The sequence below is a fragment of the Calliopsis andreniformis genome, unplaced genomic scaffold (genome assembly GCF_051401765.1).
Source record: "Calliopsis andreniformis isolate RMS-2024a unplaced genomic scaffold, iyCalAndr_principal scaffold0002, whole genome shotgun sequence".
Taxonomy (NCBI): Eukaryota; Metazoa; Arthropoda; class Insecta; order Hymenoptera; family Andrenidae; genus Calliopsis; species Calliopsis andreniformis.
In genome coordinates, this window is record NW_027480423.1 from 12,881,183 (window position 1) to 12,897,465 (window position 16,283).

A 16,283-nucleotide genomic window follows, 5' to 3' on the forward strand; every position below is an offset into this window, starting at 1 on the left:
CTCCACCAGATCGAAGAGTTAGGGCCTTAGAAGTGAACGCCAGAAGCATAAAATACAATACAAATAGAACAGTTTTTCCATCGTATAAAACGAATAATAGCAACCAGTATGAAAGTTATGGTCATTCCTATTGTCCGGGCAACCTAGGTTTCACCATAGGGCGTTGCTCCAACAGATTGAATAGTTAGGGCCTTAGAAGTCAACGCCAGAAGCACAAAATACAATATAAATACAACAGTTTTTCCATTGTATAGCATGGATCACTGCAACCAGTGTGAAAGTAATGATCATTTCGGCGTTTCGGGCATCCAAGACTTAACTCTGAGGCGTTGCTCCGCCAGATCGAAGAGTTAGGGCCTTAAAAGTCAACGCCAGAAGCATAAACTACATAATAAATACAACAGTCTTTCCATCGTATAAAACGAATAATTGCAACCTATGAGAAGATTATGGTCATGTCCACGTTCCGGGCAAGCTAGGCTTCACTGTAGGGTGTTGCTCCAACCGATCGAATAGGTAGGGCCATAGAAGTCAGCGCCCAAGCATAAAATACAATAAATATACAAGAGTCTTTCCATCGTATAACCGGAATAATTGCAACCAGTGTGAAAGCGATGGTCATTTCTACGTTCCGGGCAGCCCAGGCTTCACTCTAGGACGTTGCTCCACCAGCCCGAATAGTTAGGGCCTTAGAAGTCGACTCCCGAAGCATAAAATACAAAATAAATAGAACAGTTTTTCCATTGTATATAACGAATAATTGCTACCAGTATGAAAGTTATGGTCATTTCTACGTTCCGGTCAACCTAGGCATCACGCTCGGGCGTTGCTCCACCAGGTCGAATAATTAGGGCCTAAGAAGTAAACGCCAGAAGTATAAAATACAATATAAATACAACAGCTTATCCATCCTATATAATGTATATTTGCAAACAGTGTGATCGTAATGGTCATTGCTACGTTCCGGGCAACCTAGGCTTCACTCTAGGGCGTTGTTCCACCAGATCGAATAGTTAGGGCCTAAGAAGTCAACGCCAGAAGGACAAAATACAATATAAGTACAACAGTTTTTCCATCGTATAAAATGAATAATTGCAAACATTGTGAAAGTACTGGTCATTTCTACGTTCCGGGTAACCTAGGTTTAACTCTACGGCGTTGCTCCACCAGATCGAAAAGCTAGGGACTTAGAAATCAACGCCAGAAGAATAAAATACACTATAAATACAACAGTTTTTCCATCGTATAAAACGAATAATTGCAACCAGTGTGAAAGTAACGGTCATTTCTACGTTCCGGGCAACCTAGGCTTCACCTTAGGTCGTTGTTCCACCAGATGGAATAGTTAGGGCCTAAGAAGTCAACGCCAGAAGCATAAAATACGATATAAATACAACAGCTTTTCCATCGTATAACAGGAATAATTGCAACCAGTGTGAAAGTGAAGGTCATTTCTACGTTCCGGGCAACCTAGGCGCCACTCTATGTCGTTGCTCCACCACATCTAATAGCTATGGCCTTAGAAGTCATCGCCAGAAGCATAAAATACAATATAAATACAACAGCTTTTCCATCGTATAAAATGAATAATTGCACACAGTGTGAATGTAATGGTCATTTCTACGTTCCGGGCAATCTAGGCTTCACTATAGGGCGTTGCTCCACCAAATCGAATGGCTAGGCACTTAGAAATCAACGCCAGAAGAATAAAATACAATAAAAATAAAACAGTTTTTCCATCGTATAACAGGAATAATTGCAACCAGTGTGAATGTAATGGTCATTTCTATGTTCCGGGCAACCTACGTTTCACTCTATGGCGTTGTTCCACCAGATCGAATAGTTAGGGCCTAAGAAGTCAACGCCAGAAGCACCAAATACAAAATAAGTACTACAGTTTTTCCATCGTATAAAACGAATAATTGCAAACATTGTGAAATTACTGGTCATTTCTACGTTCCGGGTAACCTAGGTTTAACTCTAGGGCGTTGCTCCACCAGATCGAATAGCTAGGGACTTAGAAATCAACGCCAGAAGAATAAAATACAATATAAGTACAACAGATTTTCCATCGTATAAAATGAATAATTGCAAACATTGTGAAAGTAATCGTCATTTCTACGTTCCGGGCAACCTAGGCGTCACACTAGGGCGTCGTTCCACCACATCTAATACCTACGGCCTTAGAAGTCGACGCCAGAAGCATAAAATACAATATAAATACAACAGCTTTTCCATCGTATAAAACGAATAATTGCAACCAGTGTGAAAGATATGGTTATTTCTACGTTCCGGGCAACCTAGGCTTCACTCTAGGGCGTTCCTCCAGCAGATCGAACAGGTAGGGCCTTAGAAGTCAAAGCCCGAAGCATAAAATACAAAATAAACAGAACAGTCTTTCCATTGTATAAAACGAATAATTATAATAAATAATTATAAAAATAACGCTTCACATTCACACAGGTTGCAATTATTCCTGTTATACGAGGGCAAAACAGTTGTATTTATAATGTATTTTATGCTTCTGGCGTTGACATCGTAGGTCGTAGGTTTCGATGTGGTGGAGCCACGCCCAAGAGTAAAGCCTAGGTTGCCCGGAACGGAGAAATGACCATTACTTTCACACTGGTTGCAAATATTCGTTTTATACGATCGAGAAGCTGTTGTATTTATATTGTATTTTATGCTTCTGGCGTTGACTTCTTAGGCCCTATCTATTCGGTCTGGTGGAACAACGCCCCAGAGTGAAGCCTAGGTTGCACGGAACGTAGAAATGATCATATCTTTCACACCGGTTGCAATTGTTCGTTTTACACAATGGAAAAACTGTTCTATTTATCTTGTATTTTATGCTTCGGGCGTTCACTTCTAAGGCCATAACTATTCGATCTGGTGGAGCAACGCCCTGGAGTGAAGCCTAGGTTGCCCGGAACGTAGAAATGACCATATCTTTCACACTGGTTGCTATTATTCGTTTTATACGATGGAAAAACTGTTGTAGTTATATTGTATTTTATGCTTCTGGCGTTGACTTCTTAGGCCCTAACTATTTGATCTGTTGGAACAACGCCCTAGAGTTAAGCCTAGGTTGACCGGAACGTAGAATTGACTATCACATTCACACTGGTTGCAAATATTCGTTTTATAGAATTGAAAGACTGTTCTATGTATTTTGTCTTTTATGCTTCGGGCTTTGACTTCTAAGGGCCTACCTATTCGATCTAGTAGAGCACGCCATAGAGTGAAGCCTAGGTTGCCGGAACGTAGAAATGACCATAACTTTCACACTGGTTGCAATTATTCCTGTTATACGATGGAAAAACTGATGTATCTTTATTGTATTCTTTGCTTCGAGCATTTACTTCTTCACCCTACCTATTCGATCTGGTGGAGCAACGCCCTGGAGTGAAGCCTAGGTTGCCCGGAACGTAGAAATGACCATCTCTTTCACACTGGTTGCAATTGTTCGTTTTGCACAATGGAAAAACTGTTCCATTTATTTTGTATTTTATGCTTCGGGCCTTCACTTCTAAGGCCACAACTATTCGATCTGGTGGAGCAACGCCCTAGAGTGAAGCCTAGATTGCCCGGTACGTTGGAATGACCATCAGTTCCACAGTGGTTGCAATTATTCCTGTAATACGATGGAAAAACTTATGTATTTTTATTGTACTTTATGCTTCGGGCGTTGGCTTCTAAGGCCCTAACTCATCGATCTGGTGGAGCAACGGCCTAGGGTGAAGCATAGATTGCCCGGAACGTAGAAATGACCATAATTTTCACACTGGTTGTAATTATTCCTGTTATACGATGGAAAAACTGTTGGATTTTTATTGTACTTTATGCTTCTGGCGTTGACTTCTAAGGCCCTATGTATTCGATCTGTTGGAGCAATGTCTCAGAGTTAAGTCTTAGGTGACCGGAACGTAGAAATGGCCATTACCTTCACACTGGCTGCAATTATTCGTTTTATACGATGGAAAAACTGTTGTATTTATGTTGTATTTGGTGCTCCTGGCGTTGACTTGTTAGGCCCTAACTATTGGATCTGGTGGACCGACGCCCTAGAGTGAAGCCTAGGTTGCCCGGAACGTGGAAATGACCATCACTTTCACACTGGCTGCAATTATTCCCGTTATACGATTTAAAAACTGTTGTATTTATATTGTATTTCATGCTTCTGGCGTTGACTTCTAAGGCCGTAGCTATTCGATGTGGTGGAGCAACGCCCTAGAGTGAAGCCTAGATTGCCCGGAAAATAGAAATGACCGTTACTTTCACACTTGTTACAATTATTCCTGTTAGACGATGGAAAAACTGTTGTATTTATATTGTTCTTTATGCTCCTGGTGTGGACTTCTTAGGCCCTAACTATTCCATCTGGTGGAATAGCGGTCTAGAGTGAAGCCTAGGTCGCCGGGATCGTAGAAATGACCATAACTTTCACACTGTTTGCAATTATTCATTTTATACGATGGAAAGACTGTTGTATATATTGTATTTTGTGCTTCTGGCGTTGACTTCTTAGGCCCTAACTATTCGAACTGGTGGATCAACGCCCTAGAGTGAAGCCTAGGTTGCCCGTAACGTGGAAATGACCATTAACTTCACACTGGTTGCAATTATTCCCGTTATACGATGGAGAACCTGTTGTATTTATATTGTATTTTATTCTTCTGGCGATGATTTCTTAGGCCCTAACTATTCGATGTGGTGGAGTAACGCCCTAGAGTGAAGCCCAGCTTGCCCGGAACGTAGAAACGACCATTACTTTCACACTGTTTGCAATTATTCATTTTATAGGATGGAAAGCCTCTTGTAATTATATTGTATTTTATGCTCCTGGTGTTGACTTCATAGGCCCAAACTATTCGATGTGGTGGAGCAACGCCCTAGAGTGAAGCCCGGCTTGCCCGGAACGTAGAAATGACCATTACCTTCACACTGGTTGCAATTATTCATTTTATACGATGGAAAAGCTGTTGTAGTTTTATTGTATTTTATGCTCCTGGTGGTGACTTCTTGGTCCCTAACTATTCGATCTGGTGCAGCAGCGCCCAAGAGTGAAGCCAAGGTTGACCGGAACGTAGAAATGATCATTACCCTCACACTTGTTGCAATTACTCCTTTTCTACGATGGAAAGACTGTTGTATTTATATTGTTTTTTATGCTCCTGGTGTTGACATCGTAGGCCTTAACTATTCCATCTGGTGGAACAGCGCCCTAGAGTGAAGCCTAGGTTGCCGGAAGCGAGGAAATGACCATTACTTTCACAGTGTTTGCAATTATTTGTTTTATAGGATGGAAAAGCTGTTGCATTTATACTGTATTTCATGCTTCTGGCGTTGACTTCTAAGGCCGTAGCTATTCGATGTGGTAGAGCAGCGCCATAGAGTGAAGCCTAGGTTGCCAGGAACATAGAATAGACCATTACTTTCACACTGGTTGCAATTATTCATTTTATACGATGGAAACGCTGTTGTATTTTTATTGTATTTTATGCTCCTGGTGGTGACATCTTGGTCCCTAACTATTCGATCTGGTGCAGCAGCGCCCTAGAGTGAAGCCATGGTTGGCCGGAACGTAGAAATGACCATTACCCTCACATTTGTTACAATTATTCCTGTTTTACGATGGAAGAACTGTTGTATATATATCGTTTTCTATGCTCCTGGTGTTGACTTCTTGGGCCCTAACTATTCCATATGGAGGAACAGCGCTCTAGAGTGAAGCCTAGGTCGCCGGGACCGTGGAAATGACCATAACTGTCACACTGTTTGCAATTATTCATTTTCTACGATGGAACAACTATTGTATTTTTATTGTATTTTATTCTTCAGGCGCGGACTTCTAAGGCCGTAGCTATTAGATCTGGTGGAGCAGCGTCCTAGGGTGAAGCCTAGATTGCCGGAAGCGTGGAAATGACCATTACCTTCACACTGGTTGCAATTATTCCAGTTATACGATGGAAAAACTGTTGTATTTTTATTGTATTTTATGTTTCGGGCTTTGACTTCTAAGGCCCTAGCTATTGGATCTGGTGGAGCAACGCCCTAGAGTGTAGCCTCGGTTGCCCGGATCGTAGAAATGATCATAACTTTCACACCGGTTGCAATTGTTCGTTTTACACAATGGAAAAACTGTTCTATTTATCTTGTATTTTAAGCTTCGGGCGTCCAGTTCTAAGGCCATAACTATTCGATCTGGTGGAGCAACGCCCTAGAGTGAAGCTCAGGTTGCCCTGAACGTAGAAATGACCATCAGTTTCACAGTGGTTGCAATTATTCCTGTAATACGATGGAAAAACTGATGTATTTTTATTGTATTTTATGCTTCGGGCGTTGGCTTCTAAGGCCCTAACTCTTCGATCTGGTGGAGCAACGCCCTAGGGTGAAGCATAGGTTGCCCTGAACGTAGAAATGACCATAATTTTCACACTGGTTGTAATTATTCCTGTTATACGATGGACAAACTGTTCCATTTATTTTGTATTTTATGCTTCTGGCGTTGACTTCTCAGGCCCTAACTCTTCGATCTGGTCGAGCAACAGCCTAGAGTCAAGCCTAGGTTGACCGTATCGTAGAAATGACCATCACTTTCACACTGGCTGCAATTACTCCCGTTATACGATGGAAAAACTGTTGGATTTTTATTGTACTTTATGCTTCTGGCGTTGACTTCTAAGGCCCTATGTATTCGATCTGGTGGAGCAATGCCTCAGAGTTAAGTCTTGGGTGACCGGAACGTAGAAATGGCCATTACCTTCACACTGGCTGCAATTATACGTTTTATACGATGGAAAAACTGTTGTATTTATTTTGTATTTGGTGCTTCTGGCGTTGACTTGTTAGGCCCTAACTATTGGGTCTGGTGGACCGACGCCCTAGAGTGAAGCCTAGGTTGCCCGGAACGTAGAAATGACCATCACTTTCACACTGGCTGCAATTATTCCCGTTATACGATTTAAAAACTGTTGTATTTTTATTGTGTTTTATGTTTCCGGCGTTGACTTCTAAGGCCCCAGCTATTGGATCTGGTGGAGCAACGCCCTAGAGTGTAGCCTCGGTTGCCCGGATCGTAGAAGTGACCATTACTTTCACACTGGTTGCAATTATTCGTTTTATACGATGGAAAAACTGTTGTATTTATTTTGTATTTGGTGCTTCTGGCGTTGACTTGTTAGGCCCTAACTATTGGATCTGGAAGTCCAACCCCCTAGTGTGCAGCCTAGGTTGCCCGGAACGTAGGAATGACCATCGCTTTCACACTGGCTGCAATCATTCCAGTTATACGATGGAAAAACTGTTGTATTTTTATTGTATTTTATGTTTCGGGCTTTGACTTCTAAGGCCCTAGCTATACGATCCGGTGGAGCAACGCCCTAGAGTGAAGCCTAGGTTGCCCGGAACGTAGAAATGACCATATCTTTCACACTGGTTGCAATTATTCGTTTTATACGATGGAAAAGCTGTTGTAGTTATATTGTATTTTATGCTTCTGGCGTTGACTTCTTAGGCCCTAACTATTTGATCTGTTGGAACAACGCCCTAGAGTTAAGCCTAGGTTGACCGGAACGTAGAAATGACCATCACATTCACACTGGTTGCAAATATTCGGTTCGTAGAATTGAAATACTGTTCTATTTATTTTGTATTTTATGCTTCGGGCTTTGACTTCTAAGGGCCTACCTATTCGATCTAGTAGAGCAACGCCCTAGAGTGAAGCCTAGGTTGCCCGGAACGTAGAAATGACCATTACTTTCACACTTGTTGCAATTATTCATTTTATACGGTTGAAAAAGCTGTTGTATTTATATCGCATTTTATTCTTCTGGCGTTGACTTCTTAGGCCCAAACTATTCGATGTGGTGGAGCAACGCCCTCGAGTGAAGCCTAGGGCGCCCGGAATGTAGAAATGACCATTACTTTCTCAGTGGTTGCAATTATTCGTTTTATACGATGGAAAAGCTGTTGTATTTATATCGTATTTTATGCTTCTGGCGTTGACTTCTTAGGCGCTAACTATTCGAGCTGGTGGAGCAACGCCACAGAGTGAAACCAAGGTTGCCCGGAACGCAGAAATGACCATTACTTTCACACTGGTTGCAATTATTCCTGTTATACGATGGAAAAACTGTTGTATTTTTATTGTATTTTATAATTCTGGCGTTCAATTCTAGGTCCCTAGCTATTCGATCTGGTGTAGCTACGCCCTAGATTGAAGCCTAGGTTGCCCGGAACGTAGAAATGACCATTACTTTCACACTGTTTGCAAATATACATTATATACGATGAAAAAGCAGTTGTATTTATATTGTATTTTATGCTTCTGGCGTTGACTTCTTACGCCCTAACTATTCGATCTGGTGTAGCTACGCCCTAGAGTGAAGCCTAGGTTGCCCGGAACGTAGAAATGACCATTACTTTCACACTGCTTGCAAATATACATTATATACGATGAAAAAGCTGTTGTATTTATATTGTATTTTATGCTTCTGGCGTTGACTTCTTAGGACCTAACTTTTCGATCTGGTGGAACAACGCTCTAGATTAAAGCCTAGGTTGCCCGGAACGTAGAAATGACTGTCGCTTTCACACTGGTTGCAATTATTCGTGTCATACGGTGGAAAAAATGTTGTATTTTTAATGTATTTTATGCTTCGGGCGTTCACTTCTAAAGCCCTAACTATTCGATCTGTTGGAGCAACGCCCTAGAGTGAAGCCTAGGATGCCCGGAACGTAAAAATGACCATAAATTTCACACTGGTTGCAATTATTCGTTTTATACGACGGAAAAACTGTTGTATTTATGTTGTATTTGGTGCTCCTGGCGTTGACTTGTTAGGCCCTAACTATTGGATCTGGTGGACCGACGCCCTAGAGTGAAGCCTAGGTTGCCCGGAACGTGGAAATGACCATCACTTTCACACTGGCTGCAATTATTCCCGTTATACGATTTAAAAACTGTTGTATTTATATTGTATTTCATGCTTCTGGCGTTGACTTCTAAGGCCGTAGCTATTCGATGTGGTGGAGCAACGCCCTAGAGTGAAGCCTAGATTGCCCGGAAAATAGAAATGACCGTTACTTTCACACTTGTTACAATTATTCCTGTTAGACGATGGAAAAACTGTTGTATTTATATTGTTCTTTATGCTCCTGGTGTGGACTTCTTAGGCCCTAACTATTCCATCTGGTGGAATAGCGGTCTAGAGTGAAGCCTAGGTCGCCGGGATCGTAGAAATGACCATAACTTTCACACTGTTTGCAATTATTCATTTTATACGATGGAAAGACTGTTGTATATATTGTATTTTGTGCTTCTGGCGTTGACTTCTTAGGCCCTAACTATTCGAACTGGTGGATCAACGCCCTAGAGTGAAGCCTAGGTTGCCCGTAACGTGGAAATGACCATTAACTTCACACTGGTTGCAATTATTCCCGTTATACGATGGAGAACCTGTTGTATTTATATTGTATTTTATTCTTCTGGCGATGATTTCTTAGGCCCTAACTATTCGATGTGGTGGAGTAACGCCCTAGAGTGAAGCCCAGCTTGCCCGGAACGTAGAAACGACCATTACTTTCACACTGTTTGCAATTATTCATTTTATAGGATGGAAAGCCTCTTGTAATTATATTGTATTTTATGCTCCTGGTGTTGACTTCATAGGCCCAAACTATTCGATGTGGTGGAGCAACGCCCTAGAGTGAAGCCCGGCTTGCCCGGAACGTAGAAATGACCATTACCTTCACACTGGTTGCAATTATTCATTTTATACGATGGAAAAGCTGTTGTAGTTTTATTGTATTTTATGCTCCTGGTGGTGACTTCTTGGTCCCTAACTATTCGATCTGGTGCAGCAGCGCCCAAGAGTGAAGCCAAGGTTGACCGGAACGTAGAAATGATCATTACCCTCACACTTGTTGCAATTACTCCTTTTCTACGATGGAAAGACTGTTGTATTTATATTGTTTTTTATGCTCCTGGTGTTGACATCGTAGGCCTTAACTATTCCATCTGGTGGAACAGCGCCCTAGAGTGAAGCCTAGGTTGCCGGAAGCGAGGAAATGACCATTACTTTCACAGTGTTTGCAATTATTTGTTTTATAGGATGGAAAAGCTGTTGCATTTATACTGTATTTCATGCTTCTGGCGTTGACTTCTAAGGCCGTAGCTATTCGATGTGGTAGAGCAGCGCCATAGAGTGAAGCCTAGGTTGCCAGGAACATAGAATAGACCATTACTTTCACACTGGTTGCAATTATTCATTTTATACGATGGAAACGCTGTTGTATTTTTATTGTATTTTATGCTCCTGGTGGTGACATCTTGGTCCCTAACTATTCGATCTGGTGCAGCAGCGCCCTAGAGTGAAGCCATGGTTGGCCGGAACGTAGAAATGACCATTACCCTCACATTTGTTACAATTATTCCTGTTTTACGATGGAAGAACTGTTGTATATATATCGTTTTCTATGCTCCTGGTGTTGACTTCTTGGGCCCTAACTATTCCATATGGAGGAACAGCGCTCTAGAGTGAAGCCTAGGTCGCCGGGACCGTGGAAATGACCATAACTGTCACACTGTTTGCAATTATTCATTTTCTACGATGGAACAACTATTGTATTTTTATTGTATTTTATTCTTCAGGCGCGGACTTCTAAGGCCGTAGCTATTAGATCTGGTGGAGCAGCGTCCTAGGGTGAAGCCTAGATTGCCGGAAGCGTGGAAATGACCATTACCTTCACACTGGTTGCAATTATTCCAGTTATACGATGGAAAAACTGTTGTATTTTTATTGTATTTTATGTTTCGGGCTTTGACTTCTAAGGCCCTAGCTATTGGATCTGGTGGAGCAACGCCCTAGAGTGTAGCCTCGGTTGCCCGGATCGTAGAAATGATCATAACTTTCACACCGGTTGCAATTGTTCGTTTTACACAATGGAAAAACTGTTCTATTTATCTTGTATTTTAAGCTTCGGGCGTCCAGTTCTAAGGCCATAACTATTCGATCTGGTGGAGCAACGCCCTAGAGTGAAGCTCAGGTTGCCCTGAACGTAGAAATGACCATCAGTTTCACAGTGGTTGCAATTATTCCTGTAATACGATGGAAAAACTGATGTATTTTTATTGTATTTTATGCTTCGGGCGTTGGCTTCTAAGGCCCTAACTCTTCGATCTGGTGGAGCAACGCCCTAGGGTGAAGCATAGGTTGCCCTGAACGTAGAAATGACCATAATTTTCACACTGGTTGTAATTATTCCTGTTATACGATGGACAAACTGTTCCATTTATTTTGTATTTTATGCTTCTGGCGTTGACTTCTCAGGCCCTAACTCTTCGATCTGGTCGAGCAACAGCCTAGAGTCAAGCCTAGGTTGACCGTATCGTAGAAATGACCATCACTTTCACACTGGCTGCAATTACTCCCGTTATACGATGGAAAAACTGTTGGATTTTTATTGTACTTTATGCTTCTGGCGTTGACTTCTAAGGCCCTATGTATTCGATCTGGTGGAGCAATGCCTCAGAGTTAAGTCTTGGGTGACCGGAACGTAGAAATGGCCATTACCTTCACACTGGCTGCAATTATACGTTTTATACGATGGAAAAACTGTTGTATTTATTTTGTATTTGGTGCTTCTGGCGTTGACTTGTTAGGCCCTAACTATTGGGTCTGGTGGACCGACGCCCTAGAGTGAAGCCTAGGTTGCCCGGAACGTAGAAATGACCATCACTTTCACACTGGCTGCAATTATTCCCGTTATACGATTTAAAAACTGTTGTATTTTTATTGTGTTTTATGTTTCCGGCGTTGACTTCTAAGGCCCCAGCTATTGGATCTGGTGGAGCAACGCCCTAGAGTGTAGCCTCGGTTGCCCGGATCGTAGAAGTGACCATTACTTTCACACTGGTTGCAATTATTCGTTTTATACGATGGAAAAACTGTTGTATTTATTTTGTATTTGGTGCTTCTGGCGTTGACTTGTTAGGCCCTAACTATTGGATCTGGAAGTCCAACCCCCTAGTGTGCAGCCTAGGTTGCCCGGAACGTAGGAATGACCATCGCTTTCACACTGGCTGCAATCATTCCAGTTATACGATGGAAAAACTGTTGTATTTTTATTGTATTTTATGTTTCGGGCTTTGACTTCTAAGGCCCTAGCTATACGATCCGGTGGAGCAACGCCCTAGAGTGAAGCCTAGGTTGCCCGGAACGTAGAAATGACCATATCTTTCACACTGGTTGCAATTATTCGTTTTATACGATGGAAAAGCTGTTGTAGTTATATTGTATTTTATGCTTCTGGCGTTGACTTCTTAGGCCCTAACTATTTGATCTGTTGGAACAACGCCCTAGAGTTAAGCCTAGGTTGACCGGAACGTAGAAATGACCATCACATTCACACTGGTTGCAAATATTCGGTTCGTAGAATTGAAATACTGTTCTATTTATTTTGTATTTTATGCTTCGGGCTTTGACTTCTAAGGGCCTACCTATTCGATCTAGTAGAGCAACGCCCTAGAGTGAAGCCTAGGTTGCCCGGAACGTAGAAATGACCATTACTTTCACACTTGTTGCAATTATTCATTTTATACGGTTGAAAAAGCTGTTGTATTTATATCGCATTTTATTCTTCTGGCGTTGACTTCTTAGGCCCAAACTATTCGATGTGGTGGAGCAACGCCCTCGAGTGAAGCCTAGGGCGCCCGGAATGTAGAAATGACCATTACTTTCTCAGTGGTTGCAATTATTCGTTTTATACGATGGAAAAGCTGTTGTATTTATATCGTATTTTATGCTTCTGGCGTTGACTTCTTAGGCGCTAACTATTCGAGCTGGTGGAGCAACGCCACAGAGTGAAACCAAGGTTGCCCGGAACGCAGAAATGACCATTACTTTCACACTGGTTGCAATTATTCCTGTTATACGATGGAAAAACTGTTGTATTTTTATTGTATTTTATAATTCTGGCGTTCAATTCTAGGTCCCTAGCTATTCGATCTGGTGTAGCTACGCCCTAGATTGAAGCCTAGGTTGCCCGGAACGTAGAAATGACCATTACTTTCACACTGTTTGCAAATATACATTATATACGATGAAAAAGCAGTTGTATTTATATTGTATTTTATGCTTCTGGCGTTGACTTCTTACGCCCTAACTATTCGATCTGGTGTAGCTACGCCCTAGAGTGAAGCCTAGGTTGCCCGGAACGTAGAAATGACCATTACTTTCACACTGCTTGCAAATATACATTATATACGATGAAAAAGCTGTTGTATTTATATTGTATTTTATGCTTCTGGCGTTGACTTCTTAGGACCTAACTTTTCGATCTGGTGGAACAACGCTCTAGATTAAAGCCTAGGTTGCCCGGAACGTAGAAATGACTGTCGCTTTCACACTGGTTGCAATTATTCGTGTCATACGGTGGAAAAAATGTTGTATTTTTAATGTATTTTATGCTTCGGGCGTTCACTTCTAAAGCCCTAACTATTCGATCTGTTGGAGCAACGCCCTAGAGTGAAGCCTAGGATGCCCGGAACGTAAAAATGACCATAAATTTCACACTGGTTGCAATTATTCGTTTTATACGACGGAAAAACTGATGTATTTATTTTGTATTTTATGCTTCTGGCGCCGACTTGTAAGGCCGTAGCTATTCGATGTGGTGGAGCAACGACCTAGTGTGACGCCTGGGTTGCCCAGAACGTAGAAATGACCATTACTTTCACAATGTTTGCAATTATTCATTTTATACGATGGAAAAACTGTTGTACTTATATTGTATTTTATTCTTCTGGCGTTGACTTCTAAGGGCCTAACTATTCAATCTGGTGGAACAACGCCCTAGAGTGAAACCTCGGTTGCCAGGAACGTAGAAATGACCATAACTTTCACACTGGATGCAATTATTCGTTTTATACGATGGAGAAGCTGTTGTATTTATATCGCATTTTATTCTTCTGGCGTTGACTTCTTAGGCCCTAAATATTCGATCTGACGGAGCAACGCCCTCGAGTGAAGCATAGGCTGCCCGGAACGTAGAAATGACCATTACCTTCACAGTAGATGCAATTATTCCTGTTATACGATGGAAAAACTGTGGTATTTTTGTTGCACTAAATGCTTCTGGCGTTGACTTCTAAGGCCCTATCTATTCGATCTGGCGGAGCCACGCCCTAGAGTGAAGCCTAGGTTACCCGGAACGTAGAAATGACCAGTACTTTCACACTGGTTGTAGTTACGCCTGTTATACGGTGGAAAAACTGTTGCGTTTTTATTGTATTTTATGCCTCCGGCGTTCGAATTCTAGGTCACTAGCTATTCGATCTGGAGTAGCAACGCCCTAGAGTGTAGCCTAGGTAGCCCGGAGCGCAGAAATGGCCACTACCTTCACACTGTTTGCAATTATTCCTGTTATACGATGGAAAAACTGTTGTATTTATATTGTATTTTATGCTTCTGGCGTTGAATTCTAAGGCCCTAGCGATTCGATCTGGAGGAGCAACGCCCTAGAGTGAAGCCTAGGTTGCCCGGAGCGTAGAAATGACCATTACTTTCACACTGTTTGCAATTATTCATTTGATACGATGGAAGAGCAGTTGTATTTATATTGTATTTTATGCTTCTGGCGTTGACTTCTAAGGCCGTAGCTATTCGATGTGGTGGAGCAACGCCCTAGAGTGAAGCCTAGGTAGCCCGGATCGTAGAAATGACCATCATCTTCACATTGTTTGCAATTATTCAGTTTATACAATGGAAAAGCTGTTGTATTTATATTGTATTTTATGCTTCTGGCGTTGACTTCTAAGGCCGTAGCTATTCGATGTGGTGGAGAAACGCCCTAGAGTGAAGCCTAGGTTGCCCAGAACGTAGAAACGAGCATTACTTTCACACTGGTTGTAATTATTCCTGTTATACGATGGAAAAGCTGTTGTATTTTTATTGTATTTCATGCTTCTGGCTTTGACTTCTAAGGCCGTAGCTGTTCGATGTGGGGGGGCAACGCCATAGAGTGAAGCCTAGGTTGCCCGGAACGTAGAAACGACAATTACTTTCACTCTGGTTGCAATCATTCCTGTTATTCGATGGAAAAGCTGTTGTATTTATATTGTATTTTATGCTTCTGGCGTTGACTTCTAAGTCCCTAGCTATTCGATCTGGTGGAGATACGCCCTAGAGTGAAGCCTAGGTTGCACGGAACGTAGAAATGACCATTACTTTCACACTGCTTGCAATTATTCCTGTTATACAATGGAAAAACTGTTGCATTTTTATTGCATTTTATGCATCAGGCGTTGACTTCTAAGTCCTTAGCTATTCGATCTGGTGGAGCAACGCCCTAGAGCGGTGCATAGGTTGCCCGGAACGTAGAAATGACAATCACTTTCACACTGTTTGCAATTATTCATTTTATACGATGGAAAAGCTGTTGTATTTATATTGTATTTTATGCTTCTGGCGTTGAATTCTAAGGCCCTAGCTATTCGATCTGGTGGAGCAACGCCCTAGAGTGAAGCCTAGGTTGCCCGGAACGTAGAAATGACCATTACATTCATACTGTATGCAATTATTCATTTAATACGATGGAAGAGCTGTTGTATTTATATTGTATTTTATGCTTCTGGCGTTGACTTCTAAGGCCGTAGATATTAGATGTGCTGGAGCAACGCCCTAGTGTGACGCCTAGGTTGTACGGAACGTAGAAATGACCATCATCTTCACTCTGGTTGCAATTATTCCTGTTATACGATGGAAAAACTGCTGTATTTTTATTGCATTTTATGCTTCGCGCGTTGACTTCTGAGGCCGTAGCTATTCGATGTGGTGGAGCAACGCCCTAGAGTGAAGCCTAGGTAGCCCGGAACGTAGAAATGACCATCATCTTCACACTGTTTGCAATTACTCATTTTATACGATGGAAAAGCTGTTGTATTTATATTGTATTTTATGCTTCTGGCGTTGACTTCTAAGGCCCTAACTATTCGATCTGGTGGAGCAACGCTCTAGAGTGAAGCCTAGGTTGTTCGGAATGTAGAAATGCCCATAACTTTCACACTGGTAGCAATTATTCATGTTATACGATGGAAAATCTGTTGTATTTATTTCGTACTTTATGCTTCTGGCGTTGACTTCTAAGGCCCTAACCCTTCGATCTGGAGGAAAAATGCCTCAGAGTTATGTCTTGGATGCCTGAAACGTCGAAATGGTCATTACTTTCACACTGGTTGCAATTATTCATGCTATACGATGGAAAAACTGCTGCATTTCTAA